The sequence below is a fragment of the Macaca nemestrina genome, chromosome 8 (assembly GCF_043159975.1).
Source record: "Macaca nemestrina isolate mMacNem1 chromosome 8, mMacNem.hap1, whole genome shotgun sequence".
NCBI classification, from domain to species: domain Eukaryota; kingdom Metazoa; phylum Chordata; class Mammalia; order Primates; family Cercopithecidae; genus Macaca; species Macaca nemestrina.
In genome coordinates this window covers 65,491,130-65,512,520 of record NC_092132.1, presented here as the reverse complement: position 1 = coordinate 65,512,520, position 21,391 = coordinate 65,491,130, and the positions used below count along the sequence as shown (strand labels likewise).

Sequence of the window (21,391 nt, the reverse complement as noted above, 5' to 3'; positions counted from 1 at the left end):
CCTGCCTCAACCTCCCAAGCAGCTAAGACTACAAGCATGCACCACCATGACCAGCTAATTTCAGAGTCAGGGTCTCTCTATGTTGCCCAGGCTGGTCTCAAACTCCTGGCCTCAAGTGACCCTCCCAAATTTTGACCTCCTAAATTTTGGGGATAACAGGTGTGAGCCACTGCCAGCTCTAGAATTTTCATCTTAAAAGTTGCCTTTAAAGATTTTAAAACCCACAGTAAACGGAAATTCAAGCCAGACAGTTCTTAAAACTGGTGTCTGCTCTGTCAATTAAAGTCAGAGAGTATCAAGGGGAAAAGAAGTTTCAGATACATTTTCCTTCTAAAATTAAAACTTTATTTTAAAGTAAAATTTTACAAAAGCAAAATGGAAAAATGTCTAAGTGTAAAGAACTCAGTATTTGGGATTGGTTGCAGTGTTATTAATATGTAATGCCAGTTGGATGAACCTGGAGGACTTTATAAACCAGGCACAGCATGACAAACCCCACATGATCTCTCACTTATATGTGAAATCTAAAAAAGTTTAACATCTTATAGTAGAGATAACTACAGCTCCTGTGGTTACCAGGTCAAAGGATGTTAGTCAAAGGATACAAAATTTCAGTTAGATAGGAGGAGTAAGTTCAACAGATCTATTGTGCATCATGGTGATGACAGTTAATAACAGTGTGTTGTAGACTTGGAAATTGCTGAGTATATTTTATGTTCTCATCACCAAAAATGATTTAAGTACATGAGGTAATGCATTTGTTAATTAGCTCGATTTGGCTATCCCACAATGCATACATATTTCAAAACAGCATGTTATACCCAATAAATATGTACAATTTTTTTTTTTTTTTTTTTTTTTGAGATGGAGTCTCGCTCGTCACCCAGGCTGGAGTGCTGTGGCATGATCTCCACTCACTGCAAGCTCCGCCTCCCAGGTTCACACCATTCTCCTGCCTCAGCCTTCCGAGTAGCTGGGACTACAGGCGCCTGCCACCACGCCCGGCTAATTTTTTGTATTTTTAGTAGAGACAGGGTTTCACCGTGTTAGCCAGGATGGTCTCGATCTCCTGACCTCGTGATCCACCTGCATCGGCCTCCCAAAGTGCTGGGATTACAGGCGTGAGCCACCGTGCCCGGCCAAATATGTACAATTTTTATTAGTTAAAAAATAAATTACAAAAGAAAATGTAATGCCAGTCATAACACATGATGACTTAATTTTTTTTTTTTTTTTTTTTTTGAGACGGAGTCTTGCTCTGTTGCCCAGGCTGGACTGCAGTGGCCGGATCTCAGCTCACTGCAAGCTCCGCCTCCCGGGTTTACGCCATTCTCCTGCCTCAGCCTCCCGAGCAGCTGGGACTACAGGCGCCCGCCACCTCGCCCGGCTAGATTTTTGTATTTTTTAGTAGAGACGGGGTTTCACCGTGTTAGCCAGGATGGTCTCCATCTCCTGACCTCGTGATCCGCCCGTCTCGGCCTCCCAAAGTGCTGGGATTACAGGCTTGAGCCACCGCGCCCGGCCGATGACTTAATTTAGTAAATAAAAGATTCAAGTATTTTATAATACCAAATGAAAACTGATATCCATTTGCCTTTCTTCCTCAATCAATTATTTTAAAAGTTAAACATCAACATTATAGAATAGCAAGATGGAAGTACTGCTGATTAAAAACCACAAATCTTCAACAATCTATATACTTTATATATTCTAATTTAATTTTAAAATTAAAATAACTTTATATAAACAGAAAATGAAGAAACAAAGTTCTCAAAAAAGTCACTGGAAAATAATTTTGGTAGACTACATATGAAGAGTCTCCACATAATAATTGGTATTCTGAAGAAATTTATATATGGTCCATCAAGTAAACATTTAGGCTATTCAGCTTTTTTTGAGAAGTTACTTTTTCTGATTTTAGAAATAAATGTCCTTTTGTAAAATCTGGAAAATGATGAAGTCAGTCACATTTTCTAGTCCTTCTATATGTTTATATGCATATATGTATATATGTGTGTTTGACATCATAGGTAATATTTTGTGTCTTTGTTTTAAAAAACTAGAGATATCCTCCATGTTACAGACAAAAAAATTATGGTACACGGAAGTAAAGCTACTGGCCTAATGCCACACAGTGGTGTAAAACGATTCACAGATTCTTCTGTTCCTCCTTAAGTTTTCAATTACCTATGACCTCTTGAAAGAACTGTAAACATAATCCCTTTAGGAGTGGTAAGAATTTATCACTTCATATAGTCTCATGTCTTTCCTATGAAGTAAAATATAAGCCATATTGCTGCCATTCAACTCATTATTTTAATTCTCATTAGAAAAATGGCTACTTTCAAATAAATTATCATTAAAAACAATACTGCCTCGTGCAATGTGATTTTTTTACATCTTTTTTTAAATTGGGGGAAAAGCCCCCCAGGCAGCAGTTTTTCAGAAATTTTGTATTTCCTATTAAAACCAAAGAATACTGCTGTCTTGAAAGGCAAATAGGATGTCTCCACTGAGCACATTCAAAATGAAAATAGCCTGTGTTTTTACTGCTTGGTGTGTTTCTTTTAACTTCAAGTGCTTGCTTCTGACTGATCTTTGTGAACTCCAGCCTAAATGGATTCAATCTCAGCCTTTACCAAGACTGCTCTCTTCCACTGTGCACTTTCTCAGGCCATATGCTGCAGTAAACGAGCCTGCACGTCTGAGCTGTATAGGAAAAGGGCAATTAAATCTGGTTTTGCATTTCTGTATTAAGGGCATGCTTTAAAGACTTTCCTTTGGAGAGGTTTCTGACATTCTTTCCACAGACATTCTTTAACATCTGTCAGTGCATGCTACTGATGGTTCTCACAGACTTAAAATAGAGAGAATCTCTCTCACTAGTTCTTTGATATAAATAATATTAAGTAATACAAAGCCAACAAATACAAAGCTTGGATTGAACCTTGGTATCCAAAGAGAATACTGTAAGGAATTCTGACATTGCTAGTCAAATTAGCTGTCTTGCTGTAATCATAATTCTCACAAGTTTTAAAATAGTTCTTTTGAAATCATTAACCATCTATGTTTTCATCCTACTAAGTTAAAATCATTCAGATATTTTTCTGGCTTTCTCGCAATTCCTTAATTAGAGTTTTAAGACTACAGAAGAAAAGTTTCCATTTTCTCTTTTTTCAACAGGAAGAAAAACATTTCTAAAGGTTTAATTAACATCAATTTGTTTCTTTTTCTAATTCATACAAATATAGTCATACCAATCTATATGTGAAGTCAGTAGCCATGTCCCTGTGTGTATGTGTGTAAGTAGGAATGTGTATGTATTTTCTTCTTTAAATAAACTGTCTGGGCTTCAATTTCATCATTGTTAAAAAGCACAGGGTCAGAAAAGACCTTAGATCTTTTGCAGTTGGATGATTTTATTCTACTTTATACAATTCTAAGTATTTGGAAATTGATATAATGTAAAGTGATATTACATGCAAAATTGATTATATACACAAAATGCAAACTTTTAAGCCTTTTTATTAGCTTATATAAAACATTGTAATAATCTTGAACATTCAATTAACAAATGAATCTTTATACGCAGACTACTTGGTTTATTTCAGGTTTGCCCCACTTTTTCAAAGTACCATCTGCCATGTTCCCTTGACCTGTCTAGTCTATTGCTTCTTTCCATTCAATCTGTAAGATGCCTATAAAAAGTGTGTCATTTGTTGTTTTTATTCCCTAGATGATCATAAGCATGTAACATTACATAACCCCTGATTTCTAGACAATCTATTGAATAAGTGGCTATTTAAACTATGTGTGCTTTAGTACTGCTATTGTTCATCACTGTACTATCTGTACTGTACACCATCAAGCACAGAAGCCAAGATTAACAAAATAAACATGACAGGGTGTTCAAAAAGTTCTACTCCTCTCCAATATTTCTAGTCATCATTAAAATTTCAAATACAGCGCACATCTTAAGTCCTAATTTATTATACCAGGCCATTAGAAGATACAAATTAAGATATAAAAATTATTATAATCATAATTTTTGCTACCTGAATTATTCCCAAAAGTCCTTTGGGAAAAAAAAAAAAAAAAAACCTAATGATTATCACTTAAAAATACTATCTAGAGTGTGCCTACCATTAGGCCAAATAAACAATATGTATAACTGGCCCGCTGGAAATCTACATACTCTCACAGCAATGAGCAAAAGATACTATTCATAATATACCAAAACACATTTCCTCAAACTGCAATTATCCTGGATAAAGATTTTAATCTTGTTCTAAAATTCTAATATGAATATATATTTTTCAAGTTCTTTTTAACCTTGCCCTGCTAGTATTCTGTGCCACCACAAACAGAAGTTTTGTCTCTTGTTCAAGAATTGATTTATTTTATAAAATGTGAAAATGGAGAATTTAAAAAGTCTAGTAAATGATTTCATTTTTTAATAATGTGGAATATGCATATAATACATTATAAATGGTATCAATAATGACAGTTGTAATTTTTTCTCAAGTTACAAAAGAAGATGTGTCAAGAAATTAGGGAAGGCCAGCCATGGTGGCTCACGCCTGTAATCCCAGCACTTTGGGAGACTGAGGCAGGAGGACTGCTTGAGTTCAGAGTTCGAGACCAGTCTCGAACATGGGCAACATGGCAAAATCCCATCTCTACAAAAAATACAGAAATTAGCCAGGCGTGGTGGCACGCATCTGTGGTCCCAGCTACTCGGAAGGCTAAAGTGGGAGGATTGCTTGAGCCTGGCTGGTCGCAGCTACAGTAAGCCAAGATTACACCACTACACTCAGGCCTGGGTGACAGAGCAAGATCCTGTAGAGAAAGGAGAGGAGAGGAGAGGGGAGGGGAAGAGAGGAGAGGAAGAGGGGAGGGGAGGAGGGGAGGGGAGGGGAGGAGGGGAGGGGAGAGGAGGAGGAGAGGGGGGAGGGGAGGGGAGGGGAGGGGGAAAGAAAGAGAAAAGAGAAGAAAGGAAAGCAAGAAAAGAAATAAAGAAATGAGGAAAAGGAAAATCCTGTCACCTAACAACCATAACAATCATCATATCAAGTCTATTTTTATTAAAAAACTAAATACTTTTTGCTAGTTAAATATGAATACATACATATGGAAAGGGCAAAAAAAAAAAAAAAAAAAAAATCCAAAGAAACAGAAGGAGTAAATGCTTTCAGGTACCTGAAACATGCTGATGACTAAAATTGGGATCAAACTTGGCAGTAGTATTATAGCTTTTAAACAAAAAGGGATGTTTTGGAATATGCAATTTTCATTTTAAGTGAGAGGAAAATATATACATTTATTGACTGAAACAAGTTTTTTTCAGTGTAGCACAGAGGTTTGACTGTGACCAAGTACAATACATCTGCCTTTTCTGAGCTGTTTACTCATCTGCAATATGCAACACCTTGCAAGTCTGACAAGAGGCTTAAAGCATTAAGGTATGAAAAGTACATGGCACATAATAAATATAAAATAAATAGGAGCTTACATAATTCACTGCATCAATACTTATTTATACTTCAATATGGTTTTACTAAAGATACTAGAATACTATTCAAGTGGACAAGTCTGGTAGCAACCTTCAACATATATAAAATAAATGACAGGAGAGCAAAACTCATTGAAGGCATTCTTTGAGTTTGGGGATTTGGGGCAGAGGGAGGGGATAATAAGCTCTAAAGATCACTCTGCAGTTTACAGTGACAGACTTGGTATATCTGTGGGTAGCCTGAGCTGGGAGCTATCACAGAATATCTGTGGAAGATTTTTAAAGTTTTTTTCTTAAAAAGAAAATACTGATGGCCTGGGGTCCAACCCAGACCTGCTCCAGCAAAATCAATAGCGTAGAGCTGGAGATTCATGCACATTTGGGAAAACACTTCCCATATGAGTCTGATCTCCTGACTGTTAACAAAATCACTGATTTAACGTGTTCAGCAGCTATTCTCCAAATGGTTTGTGGTAGTTTTGGGCCAGGCTGAATCTTGCTTAATTCAAGCCTTAATTTCCTTAACAAGTGCATGCAGTTTAGACATTATGTAGAAGGTCAAAGTTAGAACTACGTGTTTTAAATATCAGATATGACAGGCCAAAATTGTTTTTCCATTATGAAAACTGAAGAGATTAAAAGATATTTTCATCTAAACAAAAGGCTGAATCATTTTAGCTTGGCTATGTAAGGTTTACTGTCATTAAGGTTGTACTTTCATGACCAAAAGACGTAAGATTTTCAAAATCACTAGCACAATGCTCAAGAACATAAGCACTTGCTCCATACACAAGAGTCAAGTTTTGGCTTGACAACTGCTTGATGGCAAATGTTATTTCCTGATTTCCTCATCCCTAAAATGTCCTTAACAATGTCCTCCCATGGTAAAACCCCTGTCTCCAGATTCCTAATCCCCTGTACTTTTGACTACATTAAGAGAACAGAAAACTTTTAAATTTGTTGTACCACCCATTTTCAAGTTTGGTTTAATCTTGCTTCTGTCTCTCTGAATTAGTTACTTATAAATAGGTATTGTGGAATTTTCAACAAACACTTGTTCAACACCTACATGAAGTAAAAGGATACCAACAAGAATTAGAGAGACTATCCCCTCTCCTCTCCTCTCAACCCCAGGAGGCAAAAATGGAGGGAAAAGTCATATTCCACTCATTCCCTTGGTGGGAAGAAGTACTTTAGGTCTGTTGTGATTTCTTTGTCTTTTCAACAAGAGATGAGACTTCATGGATCCCTTTTGGAAGGCCAAATACTTAAGAGACTGTTATTGCAGTAGAGTATGTGGGCTGGTAACCGTCAGAGAGAGGAAAAAAATCTTTCATGAAAGAATCAGACCCATGCTGCAGATTCCATGCAATCCAGAGTGCTTTAATTAGCCTCTTCTGTAGGACAAGAACCAGGGTCAATGAGGGGAGAGGGAACAGAAAGGAAAGCAGAAGGGGAAAGGGTGGAGCACAAAGACTACTATCCCATGCTGACCAGACTTATGTTAAGTTGATTTGAGAAAGACTCTCGGCTGGGCATGGTGGTTCACACCTATAATGGTAGCACTTTGGGAGGCTGAGGCAGGAGGATAGCTTGAGTCCAAGAGTTTGAAATCAACCTGGTCAACATAGCGAGCCCCTTTCTCTACAAAAAAAAATAAATAAATAAATAAAAATTAGCCAGATGTGGTGGTGAGTGCCTGTAGTTCCAGCTACTGGGGAGGCTGAGGCAGGAGGAGATCTTGAGCCCAGGAGTTCAAGTCTGCGGTGAGCCATAATCACGCTACTGCACTCCAGCCTGGGCAATGGAGTGAGACCCTGTCTAAAATTAAATTAAATTAAAAACAAAAAGAGACTTTCAGGGCTTAGAATAGAGCTCGTGACTTGACCACAGGTCCTGTTTGATATTTGCCCTTTGCACCCCCAATTTGGAGGACTTTTTTTTTTTTTTGAGACACAGTCTCTGTCACTCAGACTGGAATACTGTGGCACAATCTCAGTTCACTGCAACCTCCACCTCCTGGGTTCAAGAAATTCTCGTGCCTCAGCCTCCCAAGTAGCTGGGATTATAGGTGCATGCCACCACACTTGACTAATTTTTTGCATTTTTAGTAGAGATGAGGTTTCACCATGTTGCCCAGGCTGGTCTTGAACTCCTGGCCTCAAGTGATCCACCTGCCTCGGCCTCCTAAAGTGCTGGGATTACAGGGATAAGCCACCATGCCCAGCCTGAGTACATTAATTAAACACTACAGGCCAGGCGTGGTGGCTCACACCTGTAATCCCAGCACTTTGGGAGGCCGAGGTGGGTGGATCACCCGAGGTCAGAAGTTCAAGACCAGCCTGGCCAACAGATGGTGAAACCCTGTCTCTACTAAAAATACAAAAATTAGCTGGGCGTGGTGGCGCATGCCTGTAGCCCCAGCTACTTGAGAAGCTGAAACAGGAGAATCGCTTGAACCCAGGAGGTGGAGACTGCAGTTTGCCGAGATTGTGCCACTGCACTCCACCCTGAGCAACAAAGCGAGACTCCGTCTCACAAACAAACAAACAAACAAAAAACAAAAAAACACTACAGTTCATGCTCTTAATTAAAAACTGAGGGCACTGCAGCCTAGAAAACTCTGTTAAATTAAAAATAAAAATCAACTACATAAGTACAGAAAAACAAGCACTTTAAAGTCACTTAATGTGAGAAGATGGTTTTAGATCATCACAAGCTCAATAAGAATCAACAATGTAGTTTTGCTCCCCCAATAAGCAAATGTAATTTTAGGCTGAATTAGAAGTACATATTCTATTCTATAAACTGCATAATAATCTCAATCTCCTTTCACTTTTCTGACCATATTTAGACTACTGTGACCTGCTCTGTGCAACACAATTAGAGGGTCATTGATAATTGGAACCTATCAAGAAGAGGACAGTGAAAGAATACTGTATTATGTTGAAGGAGGAATTGAAGGCAGGCATTTAGCATATTGGAAAAAAAATAGCAAGAGGACCCCAAACCTGTCTGAATTTGCAAGGGTTTAATATTAAAAAGGTGACAGTACTTATTTTATGTGACTACATATTGTATGCCCCCGCCCCAAAAAAAGCAGAAATAAGACAAACGGGTAGAAGCTTTAGGATGGCAGATTCATAGCAGTTTAATATGAGAAAGAACTTCTAACAGAGCTGGCTGGAAAGGGAACAGGTTGTTTTTTAGTGTGTATTAATGGTGGAAATCACAGGGAATTTTCAAAATGGATGACCTTTGTAGTAATGATGGAGTTTGAATTCGGTAAGGGTTGAATTAGATGACTTTTAAGATCCTTCCATTTCTAAAATTTATGATTCTGTGACCCAGAAAGCCTAATAGTTCTCCAACACCAGAAAGCATGAAAGCTGGAAACCAGATTAAAAAGAGCAGCCAGCCAGCCAGTCAGGAGGTAGGTCATGCGTACAGTAACAAATTTAACATCTGATTATCTTTCAGTCTACCTATCATCATTTAACTCTGATAGACCATGAAGTACAACACTCTCACTGACTTACCACATCCATAGGTGCCCTGACTTATTTCCAGATAACAATATCCATTATGCATAATTAGCTTCTTTATCTGACTCAAATCTGAAGCTAAAGATTTTTCTGGACATGATTTCCTGGATAGATGGTCAGCTAAGTTGTGTTTCAGATAGAAGGACCACTTAATTAACCAGGCGACACAGGTTATTTTAGTATATTAATCACTTCCCTAGGTAGGCAAGTCCTAAATCACCCTTTTCTCCTATATGAGGACACATGGAGCTACCGTTTTCTGTTTCCATGCTACTCTTTAATCTCTGTCAGTGTTGTACTTTTGAACTTCCACTTTGTAGCACTGCACTACACTATATGTACTAAGCATTCTATATGTTTGTAGAAGATTTTAGTAAATATGCACTTTCAAATGCTATATAACACATCTGCAACTTGTTTTGCAAACTAGGGGTCTGAAGTCTTCGGACAAGTCTGCATTCCACCACCTGTCATATGTGCTCCTTAACTTGGCTTCCAATCTCAAAGCTGCATTCACTTATTTTAAATCTTGAGGGGCAGCATAGGTGTTGACAATGTGTTACTTAGAATGTTCCAAGTATTCCCTGATCTCTGGGTCATTCCTGTCAAAACAGGAGTGTGACTACACAGTGACCAGGATGCAAGTTGATATTTTTGCTTCTAATCTGAGAAAAGAAATTGCTTCTGTGCAGATTAGTATCTCTAGGGTGACTTTGTTCTAAATGCTAATATCTTATTCTAAATATCATCAATTGTCAAATATCTTTGGAATAAAATTCTGCAAAAAAAAGTACATACTTCAGAATTTCTAAATAAAAAATATCAAAGCATCTCTTTATGATTTAAATTGTAAATAGGAGCTTTGTTGTTTGCTTTTGTTTTTATTTTGATGGCAACAGGACGTTGAGAAAATTTCCTTGATATTAGATAATGACATTATTTTAAACTTTTTACTCTCTGGGAAAAAACATTCAAATAATAAAATTCAAAAAAATGTTAGGCATATTTTGAATAATATATCTTTGAATAATTCGTATGCCTTTAAAGTAAGACAAAACAGGGTAGAATAATGACTTATTTTTGTCTTCACCACTAAGAAGGAATTAGTAGTTCCTAATAGGAACTCTAACTTTGATAAGCATTAATTTCCCCTATCAAATTATATTTTATAGAGGTTATCTGCATCTAGTTGTCCTTGCCCATTTGGACTTCCTAGATCAGTGGTTACAACACAGAAAAAGATCTCAAAATCTTGGAGCTTTCTAACTTTCTAAGAAAAGATGAAGAAAAAGCAGAATTCTGTACAGAGAGCATGTATCATGCCATATTAATGGGTAAAGAAAGCCGGTCTACTGGTGGGAACTAATTAAAACTAGGATAACCAACGGACAGTGTTTAAGAACACTCCTTGTAGGTGAACAACTCTATGATCATTATGTAACCCTAGGCAAGATATTCAACTCCTCAATCATTACTGTAAAATAGGAATCACCATAGTTCCTACCTCATAGGATGGCTGGGAAGATCGTAGGAAATAATGCACATAAAAGACTTAGTAAATCCTCAATGAAAGTCCAGTCAGGATAGGCCTTGATTTAACAAAGAAATAATTCAGGTACAGAACTAGTTACTCTCTGTCATAAAGTAGGTCTGGCTGTTAAGGTTTACTGGAGCTAATTGGCTAGCAGGAGGATTGTCTATGTTGGGAGTAGACAACAGTTGACAGGGAAATTTTCAAAGATGTGTTCAACGAATTAAGCTTAACTTTGGTGGGTATCAATTAGCTAAAGGCTTCTAATCTACTGGATAAGCAACAGCATCTGGACTTTTGAGAAAGTGTGTCTCTAGACTGTAGAGGGCCTTCCTGTTGACAGCAAGGCCCAAGTGACTGAGGATATGGGAAAAGAATATGAGCCTTGAGAAAGATGGGCCCTGCAGGAGTACTTGTCCTGGCCCTGGGGCTCCAGCCTACCTGTTTGTTCACTGGTTCATTCATTCACTCAAAAATGTTTTTTAGAGGCCCATCTGTGGAAGATACTGCTCTAGATGCTGCAATAACCAGTAAGTATAGAAGAAAGAAAGGGTTCCAGTACTCTTAGAGCTTACACTCTGCTAGGAAGAGAAAGACAACAAACCAAAAAACAACCAAATCAAATAGGACTAAGTGTTGTACAGAAAATAAAAATAAAGTGGTATGTTAGAGAGGACTAGGAAACAACAGTAGACTGGGTGGTGAAGGAAGGCATCTCTGAAGAGGGGACGTTTAATGACAAGAAAAGGAGCCAGCTGTGCAAAGATGGGGGCAGAACTTTTCAGGCAGCAGCACCGTTGGTTCAAAGGCTCAAAGGTAGGTTAAAGTTGGCACATTCAAAACCAAAAGGCCAGTGTGGCTGGAAAGTACTGGCAGGACTCGGAGGCCAGACAGGAAGGCAGGAGGCAGGCCATGTAAGGCTTCACACACCAAAGTAAACGGTTGGGGGTTTCTTTTAGGTGCTCTGGAAAACCTATGGAGGGGAAGTGAATGATCAAATTTCTGTTTTGAAGATCACTCTGGCTGCTCTGTGTAAGAATGAACTCTAGGGGACAAGGATGGAAAGACACTGGGCAGGGAGGGTGAAGTGCTAATCAGAAAACTTATCTGCGGACAAAGGCACTGCAGCAAGAGAAAGAGGCTGTGCTGGCATGCCACACTCCCGGCAGCCAGATCTAACGCCACTGATAAAGCTGTCTGTCTTGGTCAGAATTCACTCAGGACCATGGTAGAGTCAAGCTTTGCTATACTGCCCGCATTCTTCTCGGTTTAACAAACAGTTCATTCAGGAACAGAACCACTCCTTCCTGTCAGAATTGTTGGAGGTCTGGCTGTAAGGTGGTCTGGGTGGGTAAACTGAATTGGCAGGATTGTATTCTTATGAAGGCAGAAAGCAGTTGACAATGTTTTCAAAGATGTGCAGTGGGATCTGGGGAAGCAAACCTTTTTTATTTTCTACAACAATGCGTACTCCTCCATTTGCTTGTTTATATATGTGTATATTAGTCTGCTTGGGCTGCTATAACAAAATACCACAGATTGGGTGGCTTAAACAACAGAAATTTATTTTCTCACAGTTATGGAGGCTGAAAGTCCAAGATCAAGGCTCGGGCCAATTCAATTTCTGGTGAAGGCTGTCTTGCTGGCTTGCAGAGGCTGTGACCTCATGTGGCCCTCTCTCACTGCATGCACATGTGGAGTGTTCTTTCATGTTTCGTCCTCCTTTTATGAGGCCACCAATCTCACTGGATTAGGGCCCCAACCCTTACACCTCACTTAACCTTTATTACTTCCTTACAGGTTCAATCTCCAAATACAGTCACATTGGAAACTTGGGCTTCAACATATAAATTTTGGGGGGATAAAATTCTGTACACAATAAGGTGTTATTACCATATGAAAGCCTATTTGCACGCAAATGTTCAATTTATTTGAAACATGTACTAGTCACACATTATTTGCCAAGGAGATACTCAGGAGATGAAAAAGAAATCAGTGACCTTAAGGAGGTTAGAGTCTAGCAGGAAAGACAACCATAATGAAATGAAATACACTAGTGGTATAGGTAAATGTAAAGAAATTCTAATAGGAAAGAAGTATCAAGGAACTCTCGGGAAAAGAGCTGAAATTTATGTTAAGTTTTGTAGAATAAGCTGGAAGTCACTAGTGAGGCAGACAAGAATATTCAGACCCACCCCAAAATACAAACTGTGAAAAAGGTGTTCCTCTGACTATCCTAGTCTAAAGATATTTATTCTTTTACTGAGTTTCAAGAATGATCATTGTTTGCACAGTTCATTTGGCCACTAAAGAAGTAATACTCTGAGACTGGACTCTCGTTGTTGCCTGAAACTATAATTGAAATCTTTTGTTATCAACACCTTTTAATGATTAAATTTCTTGTTTACTAACTAGAAACTAAGTTTTTCCATGGTGAATATCTGATGAATCCTTTGACAGAGTATATCAGTAAATGAACGTTGGTTTAATTTGGTAAGATTGAAGGAAATAAAAGAGAATGTTTAGCTGTGAGAATTAGCAGCAGTGTAATCTGGTTTCAATTCCTCGTAACCAGGTTATTACCGGTTAATTTTTCTGCATCTCACTTTGTCAAAAGAGATGGTTGACTAGATATCTATGGTTCTTACAAAGTCTAAAGCTTCATGAACATATTAGTTCAATCTCTAATTCAGCAACCCCATCTAATTAGGGTTGATCTTAAGGTTTCCACCCTTTACTAATTTTTATAGTCTCCTTTCCCTTCCTGTTTGAATTTTATGTAAGCAATTAAAAGGCCATAAAAATTCATTCAATATTATATAACATAAAAGGGAGAAGGGAGGGATAAACTAAAAAACATTCAATTTCAATCCTTAAAGTTTACATTTTAACCTTAAAATACAGTTAACATCTAGGTTAACATCCAGTACAACATAGCTAATTGTTCTACTTCAAGTAAACTCTATGGAAGACAAGGACAGATAATACTGGCAAGCCAATTAAAGAATACTCACCTTTGCTTTCTGGTGATTAGATTTATATATACGTTAAACATCTCACAACATAGTATTTATATTTAAACAAAAAAGCACTCCAAATATACACAGACTGCTAAAATATGAAGCATGTAAATCAGCACTTTCTAGTTTATAACAAAACTTTATCTTAAATGAACAAGAGGGTTAAGAAACAACCTGATTAAAATATTTCTATAACAATTCCAAAAAACACTAGTTTAGCAATTATAAAAAAAAAATGGTTCCATTTGAAAAGTGGTTACAGTTTTAACTTTACAGTCACAAACTCTTTTGTTGAATTACATTAAATAAATTGGTTGTTAAAAACTAGTGCTTGCAAAAGTAATTCTAATGCCCAAGTATGGGACAGGCTTCATGACCACAAAACTATGCCAGCTCTACCTTTTAAATAGACTTTGCCAAAATGAGTGTGTTATTAGCCAGGCTTGGCTGAAACAATCCATTGCCCACAAAGCTACTTTAATGTACTGTCTCTATTGAAAATCACAGTAATCCAACAATACATTACGATACTTTCCCATCACTGCAGCAATTCCCACCACAGGCAACACTTTGTCTCCAACAAAGAAGCCTCACATTCTACGTCTGCAGAAACCCCAATCCTGACTAGTACTGTATGGCTGCCAAGAGGAACATCTGTGTGCTCAACAGTACACAAAACTGGCTCTTTTCTTTTTTTCTTTCTTTTCCTTCCTTTCTTCTTCTTCTTTTTTATTTCCTAGACAATAAACTGTGTGATTGCTTGGTAAGGAAATGGTCTTTCATTCTCTTCCTCTTCCCTTTTATTTGTTTGTTTGTTTAACACAACAGTCAAACAACTACATCTGCCATCCACCATTACTTTAAGGCCAAACCCTGAAAACAAAGTAAAGTTTATTTTCAGATTTCATATAAGCTTAGATTTCTGATTAGCTGAAGAGGGTTGACTTTAAAGATGAAGACTCCTAAAGGCATATTAATAAAAAGGAGCTATCCAATTCTGAGAATATTCTAGAATGTCATTTATATTTGTAGAGTGATAAATCCAAACAAAACACTAAATGGCAATATAATTCTTGAGAGTAAAGAAGTTATAAACTAAACGTCCCCTGTAGAATATTTACAATGTAAGCCAGTATTTCTATACAAATATTACATTTTTGTATTTTATACCAAGAAAGACTTTTCTGTTATGTTTACTCAAAGTAATAATTTTGCTTAAAGAAGTAAAATAAATCGAGGCATAAGAGACAAATGGACAAAGAGATTACTAGGAATTCACCAGAGAAGAATGACTTATAAACATTTAACCTTAATCGGCTCCCTAGACAAAAGAAAAAAAAAATCCTCTAGTTCACTGACAATCACAAAAATGCAAATTGTCTAGATACTTTTGCTATTAATATGATTAATATAAAAAAACAGAGGGGCCAGGTGTGATGGCTCATGCCTATAATTCAAGCACTTTAGGAGGTCAAGGTGGGAGGACTGCTTGAGGCCAGGAGTTTGAGATCAGCCTGGGCAACACAAAAAATTTAAAACTTAGCCAGGCATGACGGCATGCTCCTGCAGTTCCAGCTACTCGGGAGCTGAGGTGGGAGGATACTTTGAGCCCAGGAGTTCGAGTTCATACAGTGAGCTATGATTGTGCCACTGCATTCCAGCCTGGGTGACAGAGTAAGATCTTGTCTCAAAAAAAAAAAAAATTAAAAATTAATAAACTAAAAACCTACCCATGTTTGCAAAGAAATGGGCTAGTTGAGATTTTAAATTAGCCCTACCTTTCTAAAAGTGAATGATTTAGTAATATGAATGTTTTATACCAATTTGTCCAGAAATTCAGAAATTCTACTCATTGGATTTTATCCAATACAAGTAAAAAGAGATGGGCATAAGAATGTTTACTATACTTTATTTAAAACAGAAACAATTTAGAACAACCTAAATATCCAACTATAGGGGATTGGTTAAATAAATTATGATGTCTCTACAAGGAATACTATACAACCAAAAGATGTTTAATATGTAACAAAATGTTCACTATATAGTTAATAAACAAAAATATTAGGTTACAAAATACAACATATGATGGCAACCCACCTTTTAAAAAATCTGTGCTTCCTTAGAGAAAAGAAAAACATTAATAGTACTATCTCATGATGGTGTGATAACATATTTCTCTATTTTTTAATCAACAACCTCTTACTTCTGTTTTTTGTTGTTGTTGTCGTTGTTTTTCTTTTTGAGACAGGAGTCTCACCCTGTTGCCCAGGCTGGAGTTCAGTGGTGCTATCCCAGTTAACTGCAACCTCTGCCTCCCGGGTTCAAGCGATTCTCCCACCTCAGCCTCCTAAGTAGCTGGGATTACAGGCACCTGCCACCATGCCCCGCTAATTTTTGTATTTTCAGTAGAGACGGGGTTTCACCATGTTAGCCACCCTGGTCTCAAACTCCTGACCTCAAGTGATCCTCTCGCCTTGGCCTCCCAAAGTGCTGAGATTACAGGTGTGAGCCACCTCACCTGGCCACAAGCTCTTAGTTTTATAGTGAGAAAAAACCCTGCATTATTGCCTCTTAGAACAGACAGGAATTTATTATCATTGAGGAAGGAAAGCATAACTCATTTCTTCTCAAAAGTTACATTAATGTTTTCCTAGGTTTTCAAAACTTGTTCCCTCGATAATCATGTAAAATTTTACAAAAAAAACTGTAATAAGAAACAAATAGGAAGATGTAGTCAATGCAAGAATTTGAGGGACTGGGGGGAGAAAAATCTTAGATGTATCACTTTAAGTTGTAGTAGGCAACCACAAAATTACAGCTCAAAAAGTTTCATGAAGATATAGCTATAGCTTAGTGATACTGATTTTCAATGCCTGAAAAAACACATCATACGAAATACACCTCTAATTTTCAGTAGGTCGCAATATAAACAACAAATAACTAAAATGTGTGTAATTGTGTGTGCTTTTTATGTGTGCAGTTACCAGTAGAAGTGGAATAGAAAATAATGAAGTTTTTATTTTTTAAATCAAAAACAATGCAGACTTTCTTTTTATCTTTCATAGTGTGATACTACCTTACACTGTATCAAACTGGATTGGTAAGGAAATCACTTTTCTGGTTTTCTTTTTAAAGAATGAAAAGGTATTCCCTGATACTTTACTTTGTATATGTTTGTAAACCAGCTGTTAAATAAATGAGAGACATAGGGCTGTACTCTATTAAGTGACACCAGCTAGTTACATGGTATTTAAGAAGGTTCACTGAAAAAGCAATAAAAAGTATACTGGTTTCTGATCTGGATTTCTCCTCCCTGTACACAATCAGAGTTCATGTTATATTTTTAAAGAAGTATTTTCCTAGAAGCTGAGTAATTCATCTTTTTTGGGTGGAAGTGTGTGTGCTCGCTGGTGTACAACTATTGTTCATAAATAAAACTTAAGGTAGAAGAGTAAACTCAGTATGTGAAGACCTGTCAACAAATAAGGAAACTTCTGAAGGATGCACAGATTCCTTCTGATTCAATTGCTGAATAAACATACTTTGGGGAAGTGATCACCTATCAAGTGAAATCTGAGTGCTATATTAAAAAGACATAGGTGGGGGCACGCTCCTATTTGCCACACATCGTGTTTTGCACTTTACATGTTATTTCATTTCTTCTCACACAAACAACTTTAGAAGAAGCATTACTATCAGCATATTCCAAGTGAAAAGCTTTCCCAAAGCCATAAAGCTAGTAAATAGTAGAGGCAGGATTCATACCCTGTTCTCTCTGATTGTGGGCTGTGCTTTTTTTTTTTTTTTTTCCTCCAAACCATGCTATTAAATCAAGAAAAGTAGAAAAACTGAATGTTAAAATTAAGGTTTTAAAGCTCATTCTTTTTGGTAAAAAAAATAAAATTGAGATACCTTATGGTTGAAGTTTTAGTAGGGAATGCCACCAGATTAAACAAAACAAAACAAAACAAAAAAAACCCTTACTGTTGCCAGTGTTTTCCCTTCCCTCAAAGACACTGGCAAAGGGCATCTGTTTAGAGAGGTTAGAGCCAAACCAAGTGTTCCACAGAAGAGCATCTGTACATAATGGAAACTTCTGTTGCAGGTCTGTCAAAAAGGTACCTTAGACTGTCAAATATACAGACCAAATTGCTTTCTAGAGAAGTTGGACTATAGGTTCAGTGATATAAATGAGTTCTCTGTTGAGGGAGCCCTGATTTGATCGAACAAATAAATGAAAAAGAAACATAAAATCTTTACATAAATTTACAAATATTTATTAAGCAAAATCAAATATTTAACATAAAACCTGCAGATGGGGGATTCCTTGGATGTGCTGAGCTGGCTATGGAAGTCTGGTGACAGCTTCGCTTCTAGTTTCTATCAACATGCACTAGCAATCATGTTTTCAGAGATACCTACTGAAAGATCAGGGCGTCTCTCCAAACTCCTTAAGACTGGGTTTAGTTACCTTACCCAACTTTCACTAATGATTTTCATCCTTTCCTTTAGAATGATTTTGCTCACATTGAAAAAACATCTCTAGTGGTCACATCACATTCTTACTCATTTGAAAGCAGGACCAACACTCCTCTGATAAAGTCATTGCTTGCCAAGGAGCACACTGATTCTTTAAGTCTCATCATGGTGCAGTAATGCAATCAAACATTTTCTAAGCCATCAATCAGCCCATTATTTAATCCTTTTCTGGCATAGTGGTTCTAAAGCAGAAAATACACCCAGTTAGTGTTGCCTATAACATACATACTTCCTTGCCTTTTTAAGGTCATTATGAACATAACTGCATTTTAAAATTTACTGCACAAGCCACGTTGTGATTGAAAAAAAAAAAAAAACTAATCAGCCTGGTCTCAATCATCCATTAAGAAAAATCTACTATTAAATATTCCAAAATAGAACTTTCTTTTAAAGAGTGTAATTTTTAGTTTTCTGGCCTCTTTCCACAATGTACTTGCCTCCCAGGTACTTGCCTCAATTTCCGATATGGTTTTTAGAAGAAAACCACTTCTAATCTCCTCTTAGCTGAGAAGCCAAATAAGCTTATTAAGAAATATATGTCAGCCGGGCATGGTGGCTCACACCTGTAATCCCAGCACTTTGGGAGGCCGAGGCAGGCGGATCACAAGGTCAGGAGATCGAGACCAGCCTGGCTAACACGGTGAAACCCTGTCTCTACTAAAAATACAAAAAATTAGCTGGGCGTGGCGGCGGGCACCTGTAGTCCCAGCTACTCGGGAGGCTGAGGAAGGAGAATGTCATGAACCTGGGAGGCGGAGCACGCAGTGAGCTGAGATCACGCCATTGCACTCCAGCCTGGGTGACAGAGTGAGACTCTGTCTCAAAATAAATAAATAAATAAATAAATAAATAAATAAATAAATAAATGTATGTATGTATGTATGTCAGGAGAGGCTGATGAACCTCTTTATGAGGGCTAGAAGCAATGTTTCTTCATTTTTCACATTTGAAGTACCCGGGGGATGTGTTGAAAGCTGATTTCTGGGCCTCATCCCCAGATATTCTGATTACTTATACTAGGGGTAAGATTAATGAATTGCATATTGAGCAAAAATCTCTGGTAAGAAGATATCAGGTTTTAAAACAGGTTTCATGGCCACTGCTTTTAGAACTCCATCTTATTTTCAGGTTCTCTGCTCTATTCTGGAGAGCAGTTATTATAGGATTCTTATCCTAGATAAATGAGGCATTATTGTACATATCATCTGGTCCTTTCGTTTAAAATTCATTAAACATTTTTCATAATGCATTTGTGAGTGAAGTGAACTCCTTTACTGTTCCAGGAAACGAAGTGTGGTGAGGGCTGGTAGGAAATGATTTTTAAAAGTTTCTCTTACCAAATTTGTTTCTGACATTAGTCTTACAGGCTGAGGTATAAATTCCAAATCTAGAAGGAAGAAATGATTAAGAAGTTCTGCCTTTATTGCATAGCAAGAGAAACTATACAGCAGAATCTTTCTTTTTTCACCATCTCCAAAGGTGGCTTGTAGCTTTCCCACAGTATCCGGTTGCTGTCTAGATACACACACAACCTAGGTGATAATTCACTTAGATTTAAACTACTTTTTTCAAAGCCAACTTTTCCAAACAATGCATCATCTACATTTTAAATGCTGGGTGAAATTCTACCACCACTCCTGAAAAAAGGGACAAGGAGGTGTATTGTACTAGACAAAAGAAATGAAGAAAAGTATTGATAGAACAAGCAATCTATAGTACCCCTGGGGTAGAAAGCACTGTTAAAACAGTTTTCTCACAGATGAAAAAGCAATGAAGCATGCAACACTGATTTTTATTTCATTAGTTTTTGGACCTAGGTATTGAAATACCTAAAAGGAAGCCATCATTTAAAAATAATTATAATCCCTTTTTCCCACCAATAGACAAACTAGTGATATAAGCCTATGCTTAAAAATAAAAGCACTTGGGAGCCCCGGGCAGGAGGATCACTTGAGGCCAGGAGTTTGAAACCAGCCTGGGCAACCTAGCAAGACCCTATTTCTACATAAAATTAAACATAAATACATAAATAAAGTTAAAATTTTAAATCAGATTAGTGAGATTCCAGTCTCAATTCTATGAAAGATCTGTCTTTAAGAAAAGGTGAGACATAATCTTAATCACTTGAAAGGATATATGAAAATCCTCAAATCTTCTAGACCTTCCTTGATTCCAAATGTGGTATTACAACATCTTGATCCATTCATTGTTCAGTCTCCTGCTATTCTTCCAGATCACCAACTGAAGTGTTCCAAATGGCAAAAAGATGTAACTATATTATTCTCAATATTCTCTGTATATAACATTTTGTGTTGTACAATCTTAAAGCCAGAGATCTTCAGCTCATTTCCCCTGCTTAAATAATTATTGATAAGAAAGATGTCTGCAGAACAAAACATAGTATAAAAATTATATTCTCAGAGGTCTCTGAGAAGTCACTTAGTCAAATTTCCTGCCCCTAGTCCTCCTTAATCAACATGCTGCTTATAATGAAATAGAGTTCTTCCAAGATTTTATGCTCAATTATTTTTTAGTCAAATTAGCTAGCATGAACTAATGAGCTGGAAATGAATTTGAAAAGTTCAGTTTTAAATGCTGAAAAGTTTAATTCACTCTCAAATACAAAGCAGTTGTAATGAAAGAGAAAACTGTTTCAATAATTTATTTAGATCTAAAGAGAAAGTAGGTATGTATATATTCCACTGCATTATCCATCGTAAGAACTTGTGACAAATATTTTAAATTAGGGAGAAAAGGATTAAGATGAAAAAAAATTTTTTCTTTATGTTCATGCTTATACTACTGATTACTGTGACCAGTTGCTGTGAAAGGTAAAGCATAGTATGTGCATTTAATTTAATGTAGTAAGATGGTAAGGGAATTTGTTGATGAGGTTAAGGAAGCTAAATAAGATAAGGCACTTGGAGATCTGAGACTCAACCTAGATCCCCTAGTGGCATGCAAAGTCTCTTACTGAGGGGACAAGACAACTGAACACAATAAAGTTAAAACTGCAGGGTAAAAAAAGAACACTTCTGACTTGCTCAAGCAGGTTCACTGCAATATTTTAGTCCAAGAGGAAAGTGGAATAGTAGATGGCAACCAGGACTGCACTGACTCTCCACTGCTGATCCAGGCTGCATTCAAGGGAGTGATACATTTGGAAGCAGCACAGTACTTTGGGGTGAAAATAAAGTCACAATTTCAAGAGATTCAAAAATTACCATGAGCATAAAACAGTGCT

At 37.1% G+C, this 21,391-nt stretch overlaps 1 protein-coding gene across 5 annotated transcripts in view; it reads right to left on the bottom strand.

The window, feature by feature from the left end:
• The window catches only part of LOC105483539 (mitochondrial ribosomal protein S28), a 121,090-nt gene that overhangs the window by 20,663 nt on the left and 79,036 nt on the right, over nt 1-21,391 (bottom strand). The window lies entirely within an intron of this gene.